The sequence below is a fragment of the Triticum dicoccoides genome, chromosome 2A, assembly GCF_002162155.2.
Source record: "Triticum dicoccoides isolate Atlit2015 ecotype Zavitan chromosome 2A, WEW_v2.0, whole genome shotgun sequence".
Classification (NCBI taxonomy): domain Eukaryota; kingdom Viridiplantae; phylum Streptophyta; class Magnoliopsida; order Poales; family Poaceae; genus Triticum; species Triticum dicoccoides.
This window is the reverse complement of record NC_041382.1, coordinates 283,382,299-283,405,293: the sequence shown is the minus strand read 5'-3', so window position 1 is coordinate 283,405,293 and position 22,995 is coordinate 283,382,299. Positions and strand designations below refer to the sequence as shown.

General features: G+C 48.4%; 1 pseudogene; it reads left to right on the top strand.

Moving 5' to 3' along the window:
* The first annotated feature begins 13,744 nt into the window (after positions 1-13,744).
* Positions 13,745-14,585, top strand: LOC119359338 (annotated as a pseudogene).
* Positions 14,586-22,995: the final 8,410 nt, after the last annotated feature.

The following is a 22,995-nucleotide window of genomic DNA, read 5'->3' as shown; positions in this document are numbered from 1 at the left end:
GGGCCGGGGGGGCCCGGCCTGGGCTGCGGAGGGCCTGCGCGGGCGAGGCGGCGGTGATGTGTGCGCGGTGGCGGCGGCGAATCCCGGGGCGACACGTGGCGGTGGCGGCTGGGTCGGACGGTGTCCGGCTCCGTCCGGACACGTCCGGCGGCGGCGGAGACGGATTTTTTTAGGGTTTCGTCCGTGATTTCGAGTGGGGGTCTTTAAATAGAGGTAGAGGGAGCTAGGAGAGTCCAAATGAGGTGCGGTTTTTGGCCACGCGATCGTGATCGAACGCTCTAGATGATGGAGCAGGTTTAGGTGGGTTTTGGGCTAAATTGGAGGGGTGTTGGGCTGCAACACACACGAGGCCTTCTCGGTCCCTCGGTTAACCGTTGGAGTATCAAACGAAGTCCAAATGATACGAAACTTGACAGGCGGTCTACCGGTAGTAAACCCAGGCCGCTTGGCAAGTCTCGGTCCAATCTGGAAATGTTTAATCCCCACACACGAAAGAAAGCTAGAAATGACCACCGGAGGAGAACGAAGCGCCGGAATGCAAAACGGACAACGGGGAAAATGCTCGAATGCATGAGATGAACAGGTATGGAAATGCAATGCACATGATGACATGATATGAGATGCATGACAACGATAACAACACACGGAGACAAAGACCCGAACCCGAGAAAATAAATAACTTAACGTCGGAAACGTCAAGAGTTGGAGTACAAATTGGGAAAGTTACATCCAGGGTGTTACAGCCTGTTCGGCCGCCTTGTGAAGGTCGACCAATTGCTTCAGCTGGTCACTCAAGGGCATTGGGTGTTCGGTCCCAGTATACTAAGACCAGAACAACTTTTCCGTCGAGCTCCCCTCCTCAGCTCGGTAAAACTCCACGGCATCCAGTACATTGCGCGAAAGATCTGCGAATGCTCCTGGAGAGCTCCGAACTCGGGTAAGTAGAAGGAAAGTTTCCTTCACATGCTTGCTTTACATAATGAATGCCTTACCCGCTCCTATCTTCTTCACCGCATCAATCTCCGGGAGGGCCTTGTGGGTGAGGGAGTCCTGGATTAGGGGGTGTCCGGATAGCCGGACTATTGGACTATGAAGATACAAGATTGAAGACTTCGTCCCGTGTACGGATGGGACTCTCCTTGGCGTGGAAGGCAAGCTAGGCAATACGGATATGAAGATTTCCTCCCTTGTAACCAACTCTGTGTAACCCTAGCCCCCTCCAGTGTCTATATAAACCGGAGGGTTTAGTCCGTAGGACAACATACAATCATACCATAGGCTAGCTTCTAGGGTTTGCCTCTATGATCTCGTGGTAGATGAACTCTTGTAATACTCATATTATCAAGAACAATCAAGTAGGACGTAAGGTATTACCTCCATCAAGAGGGCCCGATCCTGGGTAAACATCGTGTCCCCTGCTTCCTCTTACCATCCGCCTTAGACGCATAGTTCGGGACCCCCTACCAGAGATTCGCCGGTTTTGACACCGACAATGTTGCTTTCACTGAGAGTTCCACTGTGCCGTAATCATAAGGGCTAATGGCTCGTCTCGTTGTCAAGGACAGCATCACTTCTGGGGGAGCCCTGTAGGCCAAACTCTTCGACTAGGCGGCTTTGTCATGACCTCCCGCTCGGCTGTTGCACCGACGATGACTTCTCGGGTCATCGAAAATAGCCTCCACATCGGCTCAAAATTCGCCGAGAAGATGGATCCAATGGAGCTCTCCTCTTTGAACGAGCTCTTGGATTGCATCGCCGCTCTGGGAGTCGCTACGGACTACGATCGGATCGGGCTTAAACCCGACCAAAGGGAGATTAACTCTCCACCGGTGACCCATCAAATAGCGGTGGTGGAGGAGCAACGCGGCGGTTCTCCCTCTATCCTGAGGACGAACTATGTCCGGATTCTCGAGCTCTCCGAGCCGGATACCAGCTCATGGCAGGACATCGCCCTAACCCTGAACCTACAATCAGGTCGCATACCGAACCCGCGGAGCAACATCCCGGAGCCCGAACTTCCAAGATCGGAAACTCCCCTACCCTGGGATCTCATATTGATTCAAGGTATGGACTTAAATCCACCCACCCACCCAGATACAAATGATCTTTCCCACATTAGGCAAGCGCCCCAAGAGACAGTACATCACTATTGGGCCAGATTACTCCTTGTAATGAACAAGGTCAAGGACTGTCGCGAGGAAGACACAATTTCGTTCTTTTGCAACAATTGCACAGACAAGGGAATCCTCAACGCCATAAGTCACCGTGACATAGCACACTTTGCTGACTTGGCGGTCATAGTACGAAAATACTGTGCGATGGAAAGTGCCTGGAAAACACAAACACAATTTTGGGACATTCCGGCTCTGACAAAATCCCCAGTCAGAACTAAAAGGGTGCACTCTCATAAGTCGCCCGACTCAATTACAAAGAAGCAAAAGACCACTACAGGGCGTGGAACCGTATTGGAGGGATGTCTTAACGGGCCCTGCAAAATTCATAGTACGGCGGACACCATACCAACACATAGCCTTAGAGCATGTTGGGTACTCCGGCAGGTGGCCAAGAGCGGTGAGGATCTCCTCATCCAAAACACCCCAGAACACCCTCCCGCGGATAACAACACAGTATTAACAGTCTTCGGGACCTTCGCCTCAAATAATAGGCGTAAGCGAGCACTTCGCAGGCTTGCCGAAGTCAGCCACGTAGCAGCAATAAATCCATGGAGCGACACGGCCATTACTTTCAATGCCAGTGACGAACCTAAATTCCAAACAGCCCGAGCACCAGCTGCTCTGGTCCTCAGTCCAATTATGGATGGCTTTCGGCTCACTAAAGTGCTCATGGACGGCGGCAACGGATTAAGCCTTATTTATGAGGAGACTCTTCAAAAAATGGAAATAGACAGCAACCATATTGAGCAAGGCACCACGACCTTCCGAGGAATCATCCCTAGTCGGGAGGCACATTGCGCTGGGAAAATCACACTAGATGTGGTATTCGGCACTCGGAGAATTAGAGGTCTGAAGAAATCACATTCCAAGTGGCCCCATTCAGCAGCAGATACCACACCCTTTTAGGGTGGGAGGCATTCACGATTTTTCAAGCCATACCCCATTACGGGTACATGAAGCTCAAAATGTCCGGACCCAATGGAATCATCACTCTAGCTAGTGATCCGGACATAGCACTCCGCGCCGAGAACAAAACAGCCGCACTAGCCCTCGAGACATTATCCGAAGCCCTTGTGGAGGAGGACTTAACCGCGCTGCGCTCCACAGTGGATAGGGACGACGTGATACTAGACAAAAGATCCAAGTCCACCTCCCTTAAACGAGCGGATGAAATAGTCAAATTCGAAGTCCATCCAACGGAACCCACAAAAACAGCGTCCATTGGGGCACAGTTAAACCCCGCCGTAGACACCGCACTATGGGAGTTCCTCCGCGAGAATTGGGACATATTCGCCTGGTATCCTTCAGACATGCCAGGAATCCCACGTAGGCTAGCCGAGCATAGCCTTAACATTCTAAAAGGATTCAGGCCGGTCAAGCAGACTCTTCGGTGCTTCTCCGAACCTAAGCGACAAGCCATGGGAGAGGAGCTAGCCAAATTACTAGAGGCCAGATTCATTAGAGAAATAAAGCATCCGGACTGGCTAGCAAACATGGTGATGGTGCCAAAGAAGGACAAATCCTGGCGCCTATGCATCGACTTCAAGGACCTTAATAAGGCCTGCCCAAAGGATCCCTTCCCCCTCCCTCGCATCGATCAAATTATCAACGCTACCGCAGGACACGACTCATTGTGCTTCCTCGACGCATACTCCGGTTACCACCAAATTAAGAAGGCGGAGTCCGACCAAGCCGCAACAGCATTTATCACTCCATATGGCCCCTTCTGTTTTAACACAATGCCCTTCGGGCTAAAAAATGCCGGCGCAACGTATCGGCGCATGATTCAGACATGTCTGGAAAAGCAGATCGGCAAAATAGTGGAGGCATACGTCGAAAATGTGCTCGTTAAAACCAGACACGTCGACTCCTTAAATGACGACTTGAGGCTCACGTTCGACAATCTCTGGACATACGACATTAAGCTCAATCCGGAAAAATGCATTTTTGGCGTCCCGCTGGAAAGCTCCTGGCCTTTATCGTCTCCAGCAAAGGAATTGAAGCAAATCCAGCCAAAATCCGGGCTCTGTCGCAGTTGGATATCCCAACTGACCTCAAGCAAATCCAGAAGTTAACTGAATGTGTGGCGGCTTTAAGTCGCTTTATCTCCTGACTAGGAGAAAAGGCACTCCCCCTTTATTGCCTTCTTTGGCGCACCGAACGCTTCGAGTGGACGGACATAGCCATGGCCGGACTAGAAGATATAAAAGCCATCTTGGCCACCAACCCAATCTTTGCCGCCCCAACTGTTGGTGAACCAATGCTATTATATATAGCGGCAACTCACCAAGTTGTAAGCGCAATTTTGTCGTCGAACGAGAGATAGACGGACATAAAATCCCACTTCAAAAGCCGGTATATTATGTATCCACCGTCCTCACTCCATGCAAATCACGGTACCCACATTATCAAAAGATAGCATACGCAGTATTCATGGCATCCCGGAAATTATGACACTACTTTCAAGAGTGTTCAATTACGGTGGCCTCCGAAGTACCACTCAACAACATAATAAACAACCGCGATGCCACGGGCCGGATTGCCAAATGGGCTATCGAGCTCCTCCCGTTCGACATAACATATAAACCACGGCGAGCCATTAAGTCGCAAGTACTGGCGGATTTAGTAGCCGAATGGACAGAAGCCGAACTCCCTAAAGAGTACGACACATACTCCAATTGGATCTTGCACTTCGACGGCTCTAAAATGTTGGCTGGTCAGGGGGCTAGCGTCGTCTTGACGTCCCCCACCGGAGATACAGTGCAATACGTACTCCAAATACTATATACAGACTCCAATAACGCAGCCGAATACGAGGCCCTATTACACGGTCTCCGGATGGCAGTCTCCATGGGCATTCAACGCCTGGAGGTGCGTGGGGACTCGAACCTCGCAATATCCCAAATAAATGGAGACTTCAATGCCAAGGATCCAAAAATGGCGGCATATCACAACGCCGTCCTCAAAATGTCAGCTCGGTTCGAAGGGCTTGAATTCCACCATGTGGCTCGGGAAAACAACCAGGCGGCGGACATCCTCGCCCGTATCGGCGCTAAACGCGACCCTATCCCACCGCACATCTTCCTTGAAAAACTGTTTAAACCATCCGTGGTATGGGAAGCGGACACCGGCAACAATAGTCTGGACCCGGCCACAACCCCAGATACCGAACACTCTGACACAATCGGAGGCTCTGCCATCAAAATAACACCTTCAACCCACGTAATAATGGCCGTCATCGCCCCATGACAAAACCATTCCCGGCCTACCTAACCAGGCAGGAACTACCCGAGGACCAAAATGAGGCACGTTGCATAGTGCGGCGATCTAAAGCCTACAAGGTCCACGAGGGAGAGATTTATAAGAAAAGCACTACCGGAGTCCTTCAAAGGTGCATCTCCGAAGAGGAAGGGCGGAAGCTTTTGGCAGAAATCCATGCCGGACTCGGCGGCCATCACGCCGCAGCCCGGGCCCTTGTAAGAAAGGCCTTCCGTACAGGTTTTTATTGGCCGACGGCCCGGGCAGATGCGCAACATCTGGTCCAGCATTGTGTCGGTTGCCAGCTATTTGCAAACCAAAGCCATATGCTGACTACTGCCCTCCAAACAATCCCCATTACTTGGCCCTTCACGGCCTGGGGGCTTGATATGGTCGGACCCCTTAAAGGGGGAACCCATAATAAAAAATACTTACTGGTCATGGTGGATAAATTCACCAAATGGATAGAAGCCAAACCTGTCAACACGGCTGAATCTGGACCGGTGATAGACTTCATATCCGGGGTCGTACACCGTTATGGCGTCCCCCACAGCATCATCACTGACAACAGCATGAACTTTACAACCAACAAGGTGAAACTTTGGTGCAGCAACATGGGCATCAAGCTCGATTATGCTTCTGTCTATCACCCGCAAACTAACGGTCAAGTCGAGCGAGCGAATGGTCTTATCATGAGCGGCATTAAACCCAGATTAGTGCGGTCCTTAAAGGAGTCAAACACACACTGGGTAGAGGAGCTCGACTCCATACTATGGGGGCTGCGGACCATGCCGAATCGCACTACCGGATACACACCATTCTTCATGGTGTACGGCGCAGAGGCGGTTCTGCCTTGCGACATAATTCATGACTCACCTCGAGTGCACATGTACGAAGAAAAAGAGGCCGAGCTTGATCGGCAGGATAGTTTGGACGCCCTGGAGGAGGAGCACGACGTGGCAAAGGCCCGTTCCGCATTCTATAAGCAACAGGCTCGAAGGTATCAAAGCAGAGAAGTACGGGCCAAAACCTATAATGTTGGCGAACTAGTTCTATGCCTACCGGAGAAGAAAAAGAACAAGCTCAAGCCCAAATGGGAGGGTCCCTTCATTATTGACCAGGTTTTGACCGGTGGAGCATACCGTCTGCGGGATGCATCGGATAATCGACTCGAGCCAAACCCATGGAAAGCAGCCAGACTCCGAAGATTCTACGCCTAGCGCCTGACTCTATGTTCGTCTCCTCACCTCCGCCAATTTTTTGCATATCTGTTTTTTCTCTTTTTCTCCCTTTTTACTCTATTCAAGGCCCTTAAAGGCTATACGTGTGTCCTGGTTGCACAATCCTGACACGCTAACTACGCTCATTATACCTGGGGGCTTCTTATACAGAAGCTTAATCTAACTATTTTCCTGGGCTTTACGTCCCATACATGTGTTATTCTTCCGCATGTACCTTTTTTGCCATTATATGCATCGATATGACTTAAGTTTTGGCCAAGCTGGGTTGCCTGGCTCTTGTATTTATGCCCAATGTTCCCGTTAATTCGTCTAGGGCATAAGCGGAGCACCTCTGCGATTGTTACTGCCGGGTCAGCTGGATGTATACCTTAGACTGGGTGAAGCCGAAAGCTAGCGTTCTTAAGGGAATATTATGTCGGTGAATAAAATATGACTTTTATCTAATTTGAAACATGCCCCCAGATGTTTATATCCCGCGTCTCTTTTCGCAGTTCGGACATGCACATTAGGGCATGCGTACCCAGGGAAAGGAACCCTTAACGGAACTATTCTCCCTGGAAGATGTTTCTTACTACCCATGTAATATAACATAACTAGTTGGGTACTTGTCTGTTCAAGCACTTATGACCCCTATGCCTGGTCTCCATGCATGCCCTGGTTTTTACATAACCGAGCGGGTATTCGGATACACTCCTGACTATCGGGTCCAGAGGTCGAAGAGAAAAGGTCCGCCATGACAAGCGAGAAGATCACCCGAAGACCCGGGCATCTCCTCCGCGGGATGACCCGTCAGCATACCTGCAGACATAACACTGTTAGCCGGCTTCTTCGCCTAACTTACTAAAAATGCCGCGCCGAAGCCGTTTATTCTCCTTCACGGAGTCCGCAAGCTGGGCTCGGACATCTTTCAGTTCAACGCCCAGCCGGGTATTGGCGTCTTGGAGATCATTTTTCTCCTGCCTGACTCGCGTCAGCACGCACTCGCCAGCATTTCGCTGTTGCTCATCACATGCCACATCCACCTCCACGGCCTCCGGATTCACTCCGAGGTCACCTGCAACATCTATTGTTAGGTTTGCATTCATGCCGCATACTACATGGTACCTGTATTCTTTGCAATGGATACAAGTGTTACCAGAGGGACCCTTCTCAGACTCCTTCAACGCGGCAACAGCTGCCCCTAGCTGGGCCTTGCACTCGTCCAGCTCTTGAGACAATTGGGAATTCTTCTCTGTAAGAACCTGCACAAATAATGATCCATAAATCAGTTGCATCAACCGTTTCAAGTCTCAGGGGCTACTGATACATATAATCGTCAGATTTGCTTATCCGTATATCCCTTACATATTGGTCTGTGGCTCTGGCTAGACCATTTTGAGCAGCACGGATGTACGCGTCTCCGGAATTGAAGGCATCAAATGCCTCTGGTGAGAAACAAGCATCACGGAGTATGGCCCGATGACGCCTGTGATTCATGGCGCTGTCCACTTCGGAATTTGTAGCGGATAGTCTGTTCGCATCCTCTGTAGGAGGATCATCCGGCGTCTGCCCCGCGTTAGCTTCCGCCTCCATGTCCGGCCCTGGAGCCCGACTGGTCGACGCGTGATCCGCAACCTCTCCGGATATAGTCCGGCGAGCGTTTTTTCTGTTAAGAAACAAGGATATCATTATATTTTAAGAAAGACGACAACCGCGGAGTGAGGTTTTGCGTCATACCTCTGTGCCAGCGTCTCCGTCTTTAACCGCCTTCCTTTTTGGCCTACCCGACTTTGGTGCCTCTTGTTGGCGAGTTGCTGCGGGTTCGGCACGGCGTCCTGAATGCCTTCCCTGTAAAACACCATATGAGTACGATAGGTGAAGTGCATAAAAGGGGATCCTTTTAGGGAGTTGGGACTTTGGTTTTTCTTACGTGCGACGCAGGGAGTAGTCCGGGATAGTCAGCTGTTATGGCCACCATGGCGTCATCACAGCTCAATTGATAGAGTTGCATGTCTATCAGCTCCATGAATATGTACGGATCCTCTTCGAGTCCGAGATCGAGGGCCCGACCAGGGTCCTCTGGTTGTGGAGGTGGGCTGTTGACCTCCCTTACAGCTTTTTGCAGTTCCTGCCGTGAAATGGCAAGGTGAGTACCTACAACGAAGAATGCGGGAAGGATGGGAGTAAAGAAGTACAACTCACCCAACTTGGAGGGTTGTACATGGAGAATCCATCCCGTGGCTTGATACGGATGAACTCCTCTTCCTCTCCCTTGAAAAACTCGGACATAATTTTTGCTAAAGTAGCAGCGGAGTCCGGTCCCTTACGTCTGCAACGGGTGGCATCATCTTCCCCGTTAAAACACCACAGGGTGTGCCCTCGATATTGAAGTGGCTGCACTCCCCGTATTTTGCATATTGACATAACCTCGATTATTGTCAGTCCTGATTGAGCCAACACTTTAATCCGGTTCATCAGGTAAAGGACTTCTCCGTTGTCTTCCTCCTGGGGGCTCCATGGGCGCCAGCTTCGGCGTTTCTTTAGAGGAGCATTGTTGAACTCAGGAAGACCCCGCCGAACAGGGTCTGGAAGGGGGACGTCCAACATGTAAAACCACTCCGAAGGCAAGTCTTCGGACGTCTTCTTCGGAGTACCGGACAGATATCCGGTCTCGGCGATGCGCCATATTTCGGCTCCGCCCACCTGATAAAGTGACCCCTTCTGTGTGTGGGGCACAAGGCAAAATAACCTTTTCCACAGCTCAAAATAAGCCTCGCAGCCCAGAAACAGCTCACAAAGGGCAACATAACCAACGATGTGTAATATGGAAGCAGGGGTGAAATTATGCAGTTGGAGGCCGTAAAACTCCAGGAGCCCGTGGAGGAACGGATGAATTGGAAATCCGAGTCCCCTTAGTAAGTAAGGGACAAGGCATACCCGCTCCCCTTATAGGGACCGGGGAAGCTCTTCATTTGCTCCCTGTCATTATATGTGGCAAGCCCGGCTCGGGCGGAGACCATATACGATGGAGGGAGAAGTCCCTGGGTCTGCAACTCTACTAATCGGCTGTGCGGGACGGAACACTTCTCCCAATCACCGGGCTTAAGGCTACGGGAGCAAGAGGAGGAGTTGCGGTGGCCGGACATGATGGAATTGATTTTTCCGAGCGCGCTCCGATAGATTCTCGCCGTGGGAGGATAGTGTGGATTGGATCTAAGAATCACCATCCCTTTAATAGACAATTTATTTACCTAGCTAGGGGGGCGAATGTAAAAATGCCCTGGCTCCTCGCATTCGCTCGACGCATGGAAGATGGCCCTTATTGTCCGCAGAAGCCAAGAAGTCCAACACTTATGGGAGCCGGACACTACTTAGCAGATATTCAGGATTTGGAGAAGAACCCGCCTTGCAATGCCGAAGACAATACTGCACGCCGGACTTATTGTCATTGAAGCCTGGTTCAGGGGCTACTAAGGGAGTCCTTGATTAGGGGGTCTCCGGAAAGCCGGACTATATCCTTTGGTCGGACTATTGGACTATGAAGATACAAGATTGAAGACTTTGTACCATGTCCGGATGGGATTATCCTTGGCGTGGAAGGCAAGCTAGGAAATACAGATATGAAGATCTCCTCCCTTGTAACCAACTCTGTGTAACCCTAGTCCCCTCCGGTGTCTATATAAACCGGAGGGTTTAGTCTGTAGGACAACATACAATCATACCATAGGCTACCTTCTAGGGTTTAGCCTCTACGATCTCGTCGTAGATCAACTCTTGTAATACTCATATAATCAAGAACAATCAAGCAGGTCGTAGGGTATTACCTCCATGAAGAGGGCCCGATCCAGGGTAAACATCATGCCCCTGCTTCCTGCTACCATCCGCCTTAGACGCACAGCTCGGGACCCCCTACCCGAGATCCGCCGGTTTTGACACCGACAGTGGGCTTCAGCCTTGGTGCTCCAGGCATTTTCAAGCGCCTTCGCAAGCTGGGACTCTCGCATCTTAGAATCAAGCTCTAAGGACTCGTGTTTTTTGGCGAGAGCCTCGAGCTCTTGCTGCGCCTTGCCTACTTGGTCTTCTTGCTTTTCCCGCTCAATGCTCTCCTTGGCCACTTTGTCTTCGGCCTCGGACATCGCCTTCTTCAGGGTCGCCACTTTGGTTGTGGCCCCTGGCAAATTCATGATGATCCTATTACTTAACACCCGAACTTGTTTTTAAATATATAGACAAAGGTATTGCTTACCTTTGCTCTCCTCGATCTGCCTCTTGGTAAGGCCGAGCTCATCCTCAGACCGCTCCAGGTCATGCTTCAGTGTAGAGACCTCCATAGTACGTGCGGCAGCGGCCAGCAGTGAAGCCTGCACATACACATAGACATATTCTGATGAGACTCCTGAGAGATCATTTGTTCCTCTATTCGGCCTTTCTTCGTGAATGCCAAACAGAGCATCAAGGGCTACTGTCTATGTGGTAATATTTTTCCTATATTTTCATTTCTTACCTCAAAGCCTGTTAGGAGGCTGGCACAAGCTTCGGTCACTCTGTTTTTGGCGGACTGAAATTTCTCGATCACCGCAATCATGATAGTGCGGTGCTCTTCGTCAATGGAAGCTCCGCGAAGCGCTTCCAGCAAGTTGTCTGGTGCCTCTGGATGGATAGAGGCCACCGGCACGGGCGGCTTGCCCATCTTAACAGGGTGGGGGGGTGGGGGGTCACCTGCTGGAGTCCGGAACCACCGAAGGTTCCGGCGCAGTGTTCGGCTGGGGGCGAACTTGGAGCCCGTGGGAATTTTGCTCCCTTTGCGCCAAAGGTCTGGAAGGTCGCCTCGAGGCGCCCCCAGGACTACCTCCCCTTGGCTCGGTTCCTTTTGAGACAACACCTCGATGTTGTCCATAGGGCAAGGGGTGGAGGCGGTCGAAAGTGAATCGTTGTTCATATCCCACGAGTCCAAAGAACCGTCCGATGAATACACGTCGATACGGGCTCGGGACGGGCTGCATAATCATATTCGGTGTAAGGAGAAGCAGTGCAATAAAACATACCATGAATTATTATGGTATACGGATACTTACAACTTCGCCAGGGGCTTGTCCTTGGGGAACCACACGTCGTTGCTGTGGGCGGCCATCGTGGAGCAGTCCAGATGGAGGGTCCTCCCCTTCTTGGACCCTTCGGCCTCCCCGGTTGGATCGGCCTTCCTTTTATTTTCTCCCCTGGCTGGGGGGGAGAACTTTCCTCCTCCTCCTCCTCCTCGTTTTCGTGGGAGGAGTGCGCGTCGGATTCATCGGACGATGAGTCCGATACAACCTTGCGCCAAAGACCCTTTCGGGTCCCCGTGGCCTTCTTCTCGGTCTTCTTCATAGGCACCTCGTAAGGTGCCGGAGCCAGCATCTTCGTCAGGAGAGCATTTGCAGGATCTTGACGCAGGGGGATGGGCAATCGAGCTGCTCCGCTGTCTTTATCCAGTCCTGTTAATGACATGGAAGCTTAGATCCCGCACATGATTTAAATTGGGGCAAATAAATACCCTGTGAGATTTAAAAACTTACCGGATTGGCACGGCGCTTTGCACTGAGTCCGCGGTCCTCGCAGGTCGGATCTACGGACAATACGGCAGGGAGGAAGAAGGGTCGGAGGACCTCCCGAGCCGGCGTTGTGTCGGAGAGAACGGCACGGGCAGAGGATCGGGCCCCTCCGGCAGCTGTGGGTTTCCTCCCTCGGCGGCGATGACCGCGTGAACGATGCACCTTTTAGTCCTCTACACACACCGGCCGAAGGGATCCGGCCGGATCTGTGACCAGCCGTGAGCAGAGAGAAAATGTCGCTTCCGCTGTCTTGTTTATATCTGGAGAGGATGAGAGAATGAAGAGAGCAACCCTAGTAAAGAAAGCGCTCAGGCCCCTGTGTCCATATAGTGGAGTGATTATCTTTTTTCTCTCCACAACAAGTGTTTCAATTTGTGTACGTGGTATTAAAGAAAAGAAACTCTCTATTTAAGGTGACTACTGTACGACTCCTACTTACTACTACTAGTAGTACTATAGTATTGTTCACTTGTGCTCCTCGCCCCTCCATTCATTGAACAACCCCACGGGTGAATAAACATACGGTACTTACTGTATTTATATAGAACGAACAAGCTCAAACTATTTTCGCGTAGTTAAAAGTTGAGGGCGGGGCTTTTCCCGGGCAGTATGCGCGGCAGTTTTCGGGTAGGCGGTTTGACAAAGAGGCGAGGAGGGTGAGCGAGTGGGGCTGTGCAATTTGACGGCGCGTTACTGCTGGAAAGACTTGTGATATGACCACTCACTATAGTCATGAATTACTGGTGCTCCGACCGGGGTGATGCCCCCCTTCTGTTCCGCGCTCTAATCTGGTGCATGACACGTCGACCCGGATGCTGGCGGCCACATAGCATGGAGCCGACGCCAACGATTTTAAGCTTACAGGAACGGTACATGCTATCCTAGACTACTCTACACATGAAACTGCCACACGAGCGTCCGGGCTGCGCTTGGCTCTTCGCCTCTTCGGGAAGTCGAACAATGATGGAGTACTACTGCACTGGAGGAGTACTATAGTACGCTTCTGGCCATCTGACACTGATTGAACTGCTGCATGTCCATCGCGTGCGGGAGGGAGAGCATGTAGCGAAAGCTTCTCATAGTCTTGCCAGCCACCACGCTCATGGGCGAGGGAGGGACGCTCCTGCCTTTGCGTGTATGATAGGTGGGTCCGACAGGTGTGTGGCCAACCTGTCATATAGCCAAAGGCAGGTGCAGTTAAGTCGGCGAGGGAGAGGATAATCAAACTTCTCGTTGATGTACGAGTTGACGCGACACATCAAAGCACCGCACTCGATATATTTCAATAATTTGCGTTTACCGATGCATTAATGACAACGCATGCATGCCGTGACTCTCCTTTTGATACTTGCATGTGTTGATTTAATGAACCTTGAAGTAGTATAAAATATGTGACGGTAAAGCTTTGTAATACCCCGGCCCAAGTCGAGAGATGGTTGTGCACGAGGAGGGCGAGATCATGCAGACCGAACAGGACCCGATGATGGAGCTCTCTAAGGTCTCGATGGACCTCACCATGCTCCACTGCCCCTTGTGCCTCCGCCCCTTGACGCCTCCAGTGTATGAGGTTCGAATACACCTCATCCGTTCGGCTGATTGAGCAAGGTGCATGTTTCTTGATTGATGTGCTGTTCGATTGATTTCTGCAGTGCAAGGGAGGGCACCTGGCCTGCGCGGACTGCCGCGTCGAGCGCCCCGGGAACCAGTAGCAGTGCCAGAAGTGCAAGCGCGGTGGTGGCTTCGACGTGCGGAACACGGCGGTGGACTCCGTCCTTTCGTCGGTGAGGGTGGAGTGCCCGCACGAAGGCTGTGGGCTCTACGTCACTTACCACAAGCTCGCCGATCACGAGAGCGTGTGTCCGCTCGCGCCCTGCAAATGCCCTGTGCCCGTCTGTGGCTACGAAGGCCCGCCGCCGGCACTCTACCACCACATCAGCGCCGCGCATCCCATGCCCGTGCACAGGATCCAGTACGGCAAGGTGCTCCAGCTGCAAGTGCCACTATCGGAGCCACGGCTCTTGCTGTTCGCGGAGGAGGACCGCCACACGTTTTTCTTGGTTGGCGGTGTGCTCGACATCGGCGCGCCTATCATTGTGTCGGTTGTCTGCATCAGAGCGGCGGCATCCCCACTGCCGCATTACGTGGCCAAGCTGTGGGTGAACGGCCCGTCGGGGGAGCCCAAAGGCACGACCGACGCTGTCAAGGTGGAAATGGAGGTGACAAGCAGCAAGGATCCCGGCAACGTCGACGTGCAGGAGCTGACCTTCTTGACAGTTCCGCCCAAGCTGCTGGCTGGGGCTAAGCTTGTGTCCCTCCACATTCAGATTGACAAGCTCACATCCTAAATCTTTCTACAGTGCCTTCTGTTTATCTTAGTAATATGCTAATATAGGGATTACCTTGGTCTACTTTAGCTTAAGAAATGGTGGGTTTTGGTGGCGATAAAAAATTATGTTTATCAATGCATTAATTGCAATGCATGCATGCATGAAGTACATGCATTGGTCAATTTTCGCTTAATACTTGCATTCAATGATTTAATGGACCTTGGAATCTGAACATGTGTTGGGGAACAACCAAATTGAGCCTTATAAAATGGAAAAACTAAAATTTTGAGATAAGCCCTATAAAACCGGAAAGGAGAGAGTAGAAAAAGAAGTACTCCATCCGAAAATAGTGCCACACTTCGAAACTTGAACCGTTAATAAATTTTGAGCTTGCGTCTCGTCACATTCCAAATTACTCCATGCTATATTGAATTGCAAACCTGTTCACACCGATCACAACCTAAACGGTTTCCCACTTATGAGCGTATTAGTATTTGGTTATAAATACTAGTATGCCAAGATGACTGCGCATTCCTCCTCAACTCCTCATCCACAAAAACAAACAAGCCATTCAGCATCCTTCCCTTGCGTCTGCCATGGCCAGCGTGAGTTCTGGGTTGAGAGATTGCCACCAGGGAGAGGCGAGCATGGAAGCGGAAGCACGAGAGATGTTCCGCCTTGCTGCGAGAGCAGCCGACATGTCCCGCCGCGCGGAAGTAGCAGCACAGAGGTCCCGCCGTGCCGCTGAAGCAGCACGGAGGTCCCGCCGCGCCGTCGATGCGGCAGACTAGTCCGGCCGTGCCGCGGAAGCAGCAGAGATGTCCCACCTTGCCACGAATGCCGTAGAGATGTCCCGCCGTGCCACGACGGCCTGGGAAAATTTCTCGTGTGCAGGCGACGACTGTTACAGGCGCATGCATGCGATCATCCATGGCCAGATGGATTAGATCTCCCATTTTGCGAGGTTGCAGGATGACATGAAAGCCTCGTTTGAACAGGCTATCGGCGCACTAAGGGAGGGCAATGAGAGGCTCCGGGCCGAGGGCGACCTGCTGAGGGAGAAGATCGTCCGAAGTGCAGACCAGCAGGAGGAGACCAGTGCCTTGTTGAAGAGGACCGACGTCATCGTCAAGAAACTTATGGACGAGAATGACATGCTCCGCAATGAGCGCCAAAGGCTGGTGGAGGAATCCATGGATGTTCTCAAGCAGCGTCTTGAGGACACGAAAGAGCTCATCGCCGCTCGCCGCGGAGACTAGTTCCCGCAGCCTGCAGCAACGGATCAAGAAAGTAGAGATCAGCGAGCCAGATCCTTGTCTTCCTTCTTCTTTTGCCCTTGTGTATTTCGGGCGTAGCCACATGTGGCTTTTTAATTATCTATCTAATTATGTAAGACAATTAATCGTCCTTATCTTTCTGTGGAAGATCAATGTTGCGAGGCTGGGATGAAGAAAACTCTTGCTGTGGTGACCCTGGCGTTGCTGTTCTTCTAGTTGCTGCTGGGCTTCCTTCAGTTTCCTGGTTTCTTTTGATGTAATAATCGGTTTAGGATGTGGATTGTGTCGTCGGTTGTAATGTTGGGTTCTAGCGCGGATGTTTGGCCTTTGTTGGCCTCTTGGGATGTTGCGATTTCAATCTCGTAGATTTTAGTCCTTCGTGTTAGGCTGGAGTTGTGCTGAACTTCTTGTGAATTGTGGTGGTTTTCAGTAATGAAAATCTGAAGGGACAAGCCCTTCTTTGATCAAAAAAATTGATCATCCTTATATATTCATCAGTCTTCCTATAAGTCGCAGTAGATGCTATATAGGTTCGTCGGATCTTACATCAAGATCCGTGCTTTCAGATTTTCTTTTTTCTCTCTTAAATCTCAGTCGAGTGAGACATAGCCACGCCAGTAAACAGAGGCTTGGGCGCCATTAATGGAGACCTTGGGAGAGAGGTGGACGGCAGATGGAGGTCAGAGGGCTCTCCTCCCGATAAGCACGCGCAGGGGTCTGATCGCATGCCTCTCGTACTACTCAAATAGCTACCCTACACGGCGCCTCCTAGCTAATAAAAAATGGGGACACGTGGCGGCACGTAAATGGTACTAGTAACTAGAACGCCCACGGTTCCAACAATACTTGTGTTTCCGATTGTAACATGACAGCACTTGTTCCAAAATGACTTTGTTTGTTGTTAATGTGTGCGCCTTTGCAAATCGGACTGCAAATTTACCACAGCATGTTGGTGCCATGTCATGGCACCAAGCCAGGTTTCATTATTTTCATGCATGTTTTGGATTTATAGGAATTAAAAAACTAAGTTTCTCCATGTTTCCAACCCAGCCACAACGCCTAGAATTTTGAATTTCATTCCCATTTCTTGCATGTAACCTAGAAATTTACCCGATGACACACATGTGATTTTTCAACCAACTTTGGTGCACTAGAACATGTGCTTGTATTTCAAATTTGAATTTTGCACACAAAGGTGACACGTTCCCTCCCAGAACCACGAGCCTTCTTGAGAGAAGCTCTGATTTGCAAGAAGCTTATACCAAAATTTGTTCCTATTCGGCCAATTTTTTTACCACGGCATGGCACTACCATCACATGACACCATGCTAAGTTTCATGATTTTGAAACCAAGTTTCTCAATGTTCTCGACCAAGCCACGATGCCTAGATGTTTGAATTTGATTCTCATTTTTTGCATGGGACCTAGAAATTCACCCGAGGACACAAATGTGATTTTTCAACCAACTTTGGTGCACGGGAGCATGTGCTTGTAGTTAAAATTTGAATTATGCACATTAAATGACCAAAAATTCAATTAATGTGTAAATAAGGCCAAACGAAGTCGGAATAATAACAAAATTTAACAGGGCACTCATGTAGTTCTATGTTGCCTTTGTAAATAAACTCAAGGGGGACAACGTATATCAATTCACACTCAAAGGTGGCACGTTCCCTCTCAGAACCACGAGCCTTCTTGAGAGAAGCTTGGGCTTGCAAGAAGCTTATACCAAAATCTGTTCCTGTTCGGCCAATTTTTTTACCACAACATGGTAGTACCATGACATGACATCCACGCCAAGTTTCATGATTTTCAGACATGTTTTGGATTTACAAGAATTTTAAAACCAAGTTTCTCAATGTTCTCAGCCGAGCCATGATACCCAGATGTTTGAATTTGATTCTCATTTGTTGCATGGGACCTAGAAATTCACCCGAGGACACAAATGTGATTTTTCAACCAACTTTGGTGCACGAGCGCATGTGCTTGTAGTTCAAATTTGACTTATGCACATTAAATGACCAGAAACTCAATTAATGTATACCAAATGACAAATGAACCTGGAATAATTCCAAAATTTAACAGGGCACTAATGTAGTTCTATGTTGCCTTTGTTAAACTCAAGGGGGGGGGGGTAGCGTATATCGTTTCACACTCAAAGGTGGCACGTTCCCTCTTAGAACCATGAGCTTCCAAATCGGCCCAATTTTTTACCACAACATGTTAGTGCCATGACATGACACCATGCCAAGTTTCATGATTTCCAGGCGAGTTTTGGATTTACATGAATTTAAAATCAAAGTTTCTCGATGTTCTCGGCCGAGTCATGACGCCCAGATGTTTGAATTTCATTCTCATTTCTTCCATGGGACCTAGAAATTCAACCAAGGACACACATGTGATTTTTCAACCCACTTTGGTGCACCGGAGCATATGCATGCAATTCATATTTATATTATGCACATTAAAAGTCCAGAAACTCAATTAATGTATAAAAAGGCCAAATGAACCCGAAATAATTCCAAAATTTAACAGGGCACTCATATAGTTCTATGTTGCCTCTGTAAATAAAATCAGGGGGGAGGCAACGTATGTTGTTTCGCACACAAAGGTGACACGTTCCCTCTCGGAACCACGAGGCTTTTTGAGAGAATCTCCGGTTTTGCAAGAGGCTTATACGAAAACTTGTCCTAATTCAGCCAAAAATTATACGTACGAAAACATGGTTTAGATTATCCCAAACATCTCGCTACCTAGACCAATAATGTACTATGATCTGAATTCAACATAAAATTGATACAAATATTTGAATTGGAGAGAGTATGGTACATGTAGTTCATAGTGAAATATGATTACTGCTATATGCATGTTTTTTGTTATCAAGATAATATTTAAATTATTGTATAACTTGACAACAATCGTATTCAAATAAGGAAAATTGATTCAAATTTAGTCCATATGGTAGACGACAATATATATGTTCACATGGTGGAGTAAAGTGTTCATATATGATGGAAGATTAAAATGTACGACTACATCAATTATAAACCGCAAGGTCACCTAACGATATATTCGAATTCAACATAACGTGGATTCAAAAATTGAAATTCGAGATCATGGCATCTGTAATCATATAAAAAGGGACATTACTCTTTCTTTGGTTGGAATTGATTTGTTTTTTGTTCTTGTTGAGGGAAGTGCGAATCGATTTGGTACTATGCAGGGTAATCTTGTTCTCCTGATTTTTTTACATTTTTCTTGTAGTTTTTTCAATGGTATCTATATAAATATAGTAAAAGGGGACATGACTCTCTTGTGTCTTGTATGAATTGTTTTTTTTTTCAATGGCATCTATAGCAATATAGTAAAATGGGACATAGCAATATAGTAAAAGGACACCGGAACCGCAGCACCCTCACCAATTCCTCCGATGAAGCCGAGGCCAACTCGGCACAACCAAGGAGGTTCTGCACTCACCGCTGCATTTTATCTTTTATTCGATCTCACGGGGCTGCTGGTGCTCAATACCGAGCAGACATGGCGTGTCTCCATCGACGGCGCCGTCGCCGACCATATCATCCACGACACTAGCTGTAGCTGCTCCGGCTCTCGCTCGCGCTGCAGCTCTGTTCTTGCTGTCGGTCACGCTGCTACACTGCTCCTGCTTTCGTTCTGCCGCTGCATTGCTCTTGCTCTCGCTTGTGCTGCTGCTGCTGCACGACCTCCGGAAGCTACATCAGTTACTGCTTCAGCACTCGCTCGTGGTGCTACTGCACGACTTGCTCTCTGCTAGTGCGCTCCCTGCTCGATCGTCTGCTGATTTAGATCACTGCTTCTCTGCTACTAGTGCTCAAACGCCCTAAACATCTATTGCAATGCTCTGTTACTAGTTCAATCAGTTTCGACAGTAAAATTCAGTTTCGACTGTGAAATTCATTTTCTTCAGTTAAGTTCAGAGTGAACAGTACTTACAGCATCTTTCGGAGCGGCCGTGGCGCGGCTGATGCGTTTTACATCTAGCACTTTTTGGTGATGTATTTTACATCATCTATTGTAGATGATATTAGGGTCCCACTTCAGATTAACATTGTCTGTCTTGTCATGCTTCAGCCTCGTCGCCGTACACCTTAGCGGAGGTGCTCCAACGATGGAATCGTCCATCACAGCGGAGCAGTACCCTCGGTGCCGTTTCCAGAGGCCTCAGATCTTCTTCCCCGCCTCCGACAGTCACACCAACATCATCACCATCCTCCATGTCCAACCCAATGATGTTGAGGTCCACAAGGCTATGCCAAAGAGGTTGTACACTCGTCGCATCACTTTGTTTCTCCATTCCTCTATTCTTCCAACTCATGTGAGCCAAACACACAAGTTGACTGAAATCCTATGTTTCCAAATGCTCTGTTTTGCACGTGCATTCCTATCCTATTCCTATGTTTTTCCTATCCCTGCGTTTATAGAATCCTCCAATTCTAAGGAGCCCTTAAAGATTTACTTCATTTTCAGATAGGCGTCAAAGAAAACTCTGTGTGTTATGTCCTGCTCCTGCCGTGCCGTCATCCACCCCACCTGAGGTGCACCATCAACAGAAGCGTTCACTGCAGTAGAGATCCCCCTGCAGACTTCCTTTTGCCGCCTCAGATCATCTTCCCCGTTGCCGACAGCCATGCCAACCGCATTACCATCACCGACTGAGCAGATGAACCTGAGGACTACACCGTTCCGGAAGAGAGGTCGCAGTCTTTCGTGTTTGCTTACGTTATACATCAGTTATTATTACCTGCTACTTCATTGTTCAATCTTGAGTTTTGAATTGCCCATGGGTCTCATATCGAGCCAGCAACGAATAGTATCTGTCTACTATCTGGTTCATCTGGGGTCTTCTATGTGGTTCATGTTGGGTGGGCAACAAACAATAGATGGTCCATTGTCTATCTTTTTAAACTGAAGCTATAATCTACCTGGTATCATTAGTTTTGGATCCATCCACTCGTTTGCTACCATCAGTCTTGATTTTTGCATGCACCCCTTAGGCCTTACAAAATCTAACTATTTTTTAGGGCCATTTGCATTTCTGTCCCTAACTCAAACCACCTAATCAGATATACCCCTAATTCAAAAGCCTGCTCAAATTTGCCCCTCCGCCGTTAGGTACCCTTATAGAAATGCCCTTCTGCGCCGTTACCGTCCGGTCAAACAGGTTTGACCGTCCTGAAAAAAATAGCAAAAAAAATCTAAAAAATCTAAAATTTTGTGAGATCGAAGATACTCATGTGCCCAAGGTGTGTGCAAATTTTCGTGCTATTTGGACATTCCAGGAGCTCGTGGCGAGGAAAAATAGTTAATCTGCACGCTTGTGAACAATAAATTTGAAATAAAATAGCAACAAAATTTTAAAAAATATGAAATTTTTTGGCATCAAAGTGGCTTGGGTGCACAAGGTGCTTGCAAGTTTTTGTGATCAAATGACATGCGAGGAGCTCTAGCAAGAAAAAACAAAATAGTTATTTTTCCCAAGTTTTTTCCCGAGCCAAATTTTGTTTTTTTTCTCCACAAGCCCCTCCAATGTCCAAACACAACAAAAAATTGCACGCAACTTGCAGACCTGAGCCTCTTTGATTCCAAAAAATTTCATATTTTTTTGAATTTTCTTGCTATTTTTTGAATTTATTGTTCACAAGCGTACATATTTATTGTTTTTCCTCTGACACGAGATGCTGGAATGTACAAAAAGCACGAAACTTTGCACGCACCTTGCATACCTGAGTATCTTTGATCCCACAAATTTTCAGATTTTTAGAATTTTTTTTCTATTTTTTTCAGGACAGTCAAAGCCCTTTGACCGGCTTTGACATGCTTTGACCGGACGGTAACGGCACAGAAGGGTATTTCTGTAAGTGAACCTAACGCCGGAGGGGCAAATTTGAGCAGGCTTTGAAATTAGGGGTAAATCTGAGAGTGGGCGCAAATTAGGGGCATAGATGTAAATGTCCTTTTTTTTATTATGCATGTCAGATATTATACACAATCGTACTGAGCATGTAGACAAAAAGAGAAGACCGTTGCGTGCGAATATAATGTCATGCAAACGCCGCTCCATGGTGGGCGAAGTGCCCCCCTCCTGCATTTCCAGATTGTATTCGAGAGGAAGATAACTGTTCAAATGGAGATTCAGAAGGAACCGACCATGCCTGTTTACCACCTGAGGTGATTGCTCTAACCTGGCATGCTGATGTTGGTCATATCATGCATATGGCGCCTTGCATTGCTTACATTATACATCTTATATGTCATCCGCTTAGTTTAGATTTGCTTTGTGTGAATGCGACCTATTTGGTTTCTATATCATATTCCCACCATTCCTAAATATTTGTCTTTTTAGAGATTTCAACAAGTGACTACATACGGAACAAAATGAGTGAATCACACTCTAAAATATGTCTTTATACATCCGTATGTGGTAGTCCATTTGAAATCTCTAAAAGACAATTATTTAGGAATAGAGGGAGTATATGGGAATTATGCAATGTCATCTTCTTTAGCCAGGCATCATATACGTGAATCATGCAATGCCATCCTGTTTAGCCAGTCATCGTATATGTGAATTGTATCGTGCCATATTTTTTTCCATAATGTATTCCATTTGTCAACAATGTTCATACATTCATCTACTCTTCCTGTGCATCAGCCATTTGAGTCGGTCATTGGAAAATCTGGAGTGAAAACAAGGTCTTCTGAGTAGTCAGTGCTACCTGTCGATGTAGATTTCTTGCTGGTTACAGATAGCTCCTCAGAGGAGGATTCAGAGAGAAATGACCAGTCGTATTCCCCTCCCCCCGAGGTGCATGCTATAACTTGGCTGGGTTATATTGCTCATATCTTGCATATCTTGCATTGACATGCCATCTGCTTAGATTAGACATGCTTTGTGTGAATGCCTCCTGTTTGCTTTCTATATCAGATATGTGAATTATGCAATGCCATGTTTTCAGCCAGTTATCATATATGTGAATTATGCACCGCCATGGAGCCAGGCATCATATATGTGAATTATCTCATGCCATCTTTTTTTTCATTACGTATTCCATTTGTCGACAATCTGTGTATATTGAACTACTCTTCATGTGTATCAGCCATTTGAGCCGGTTATG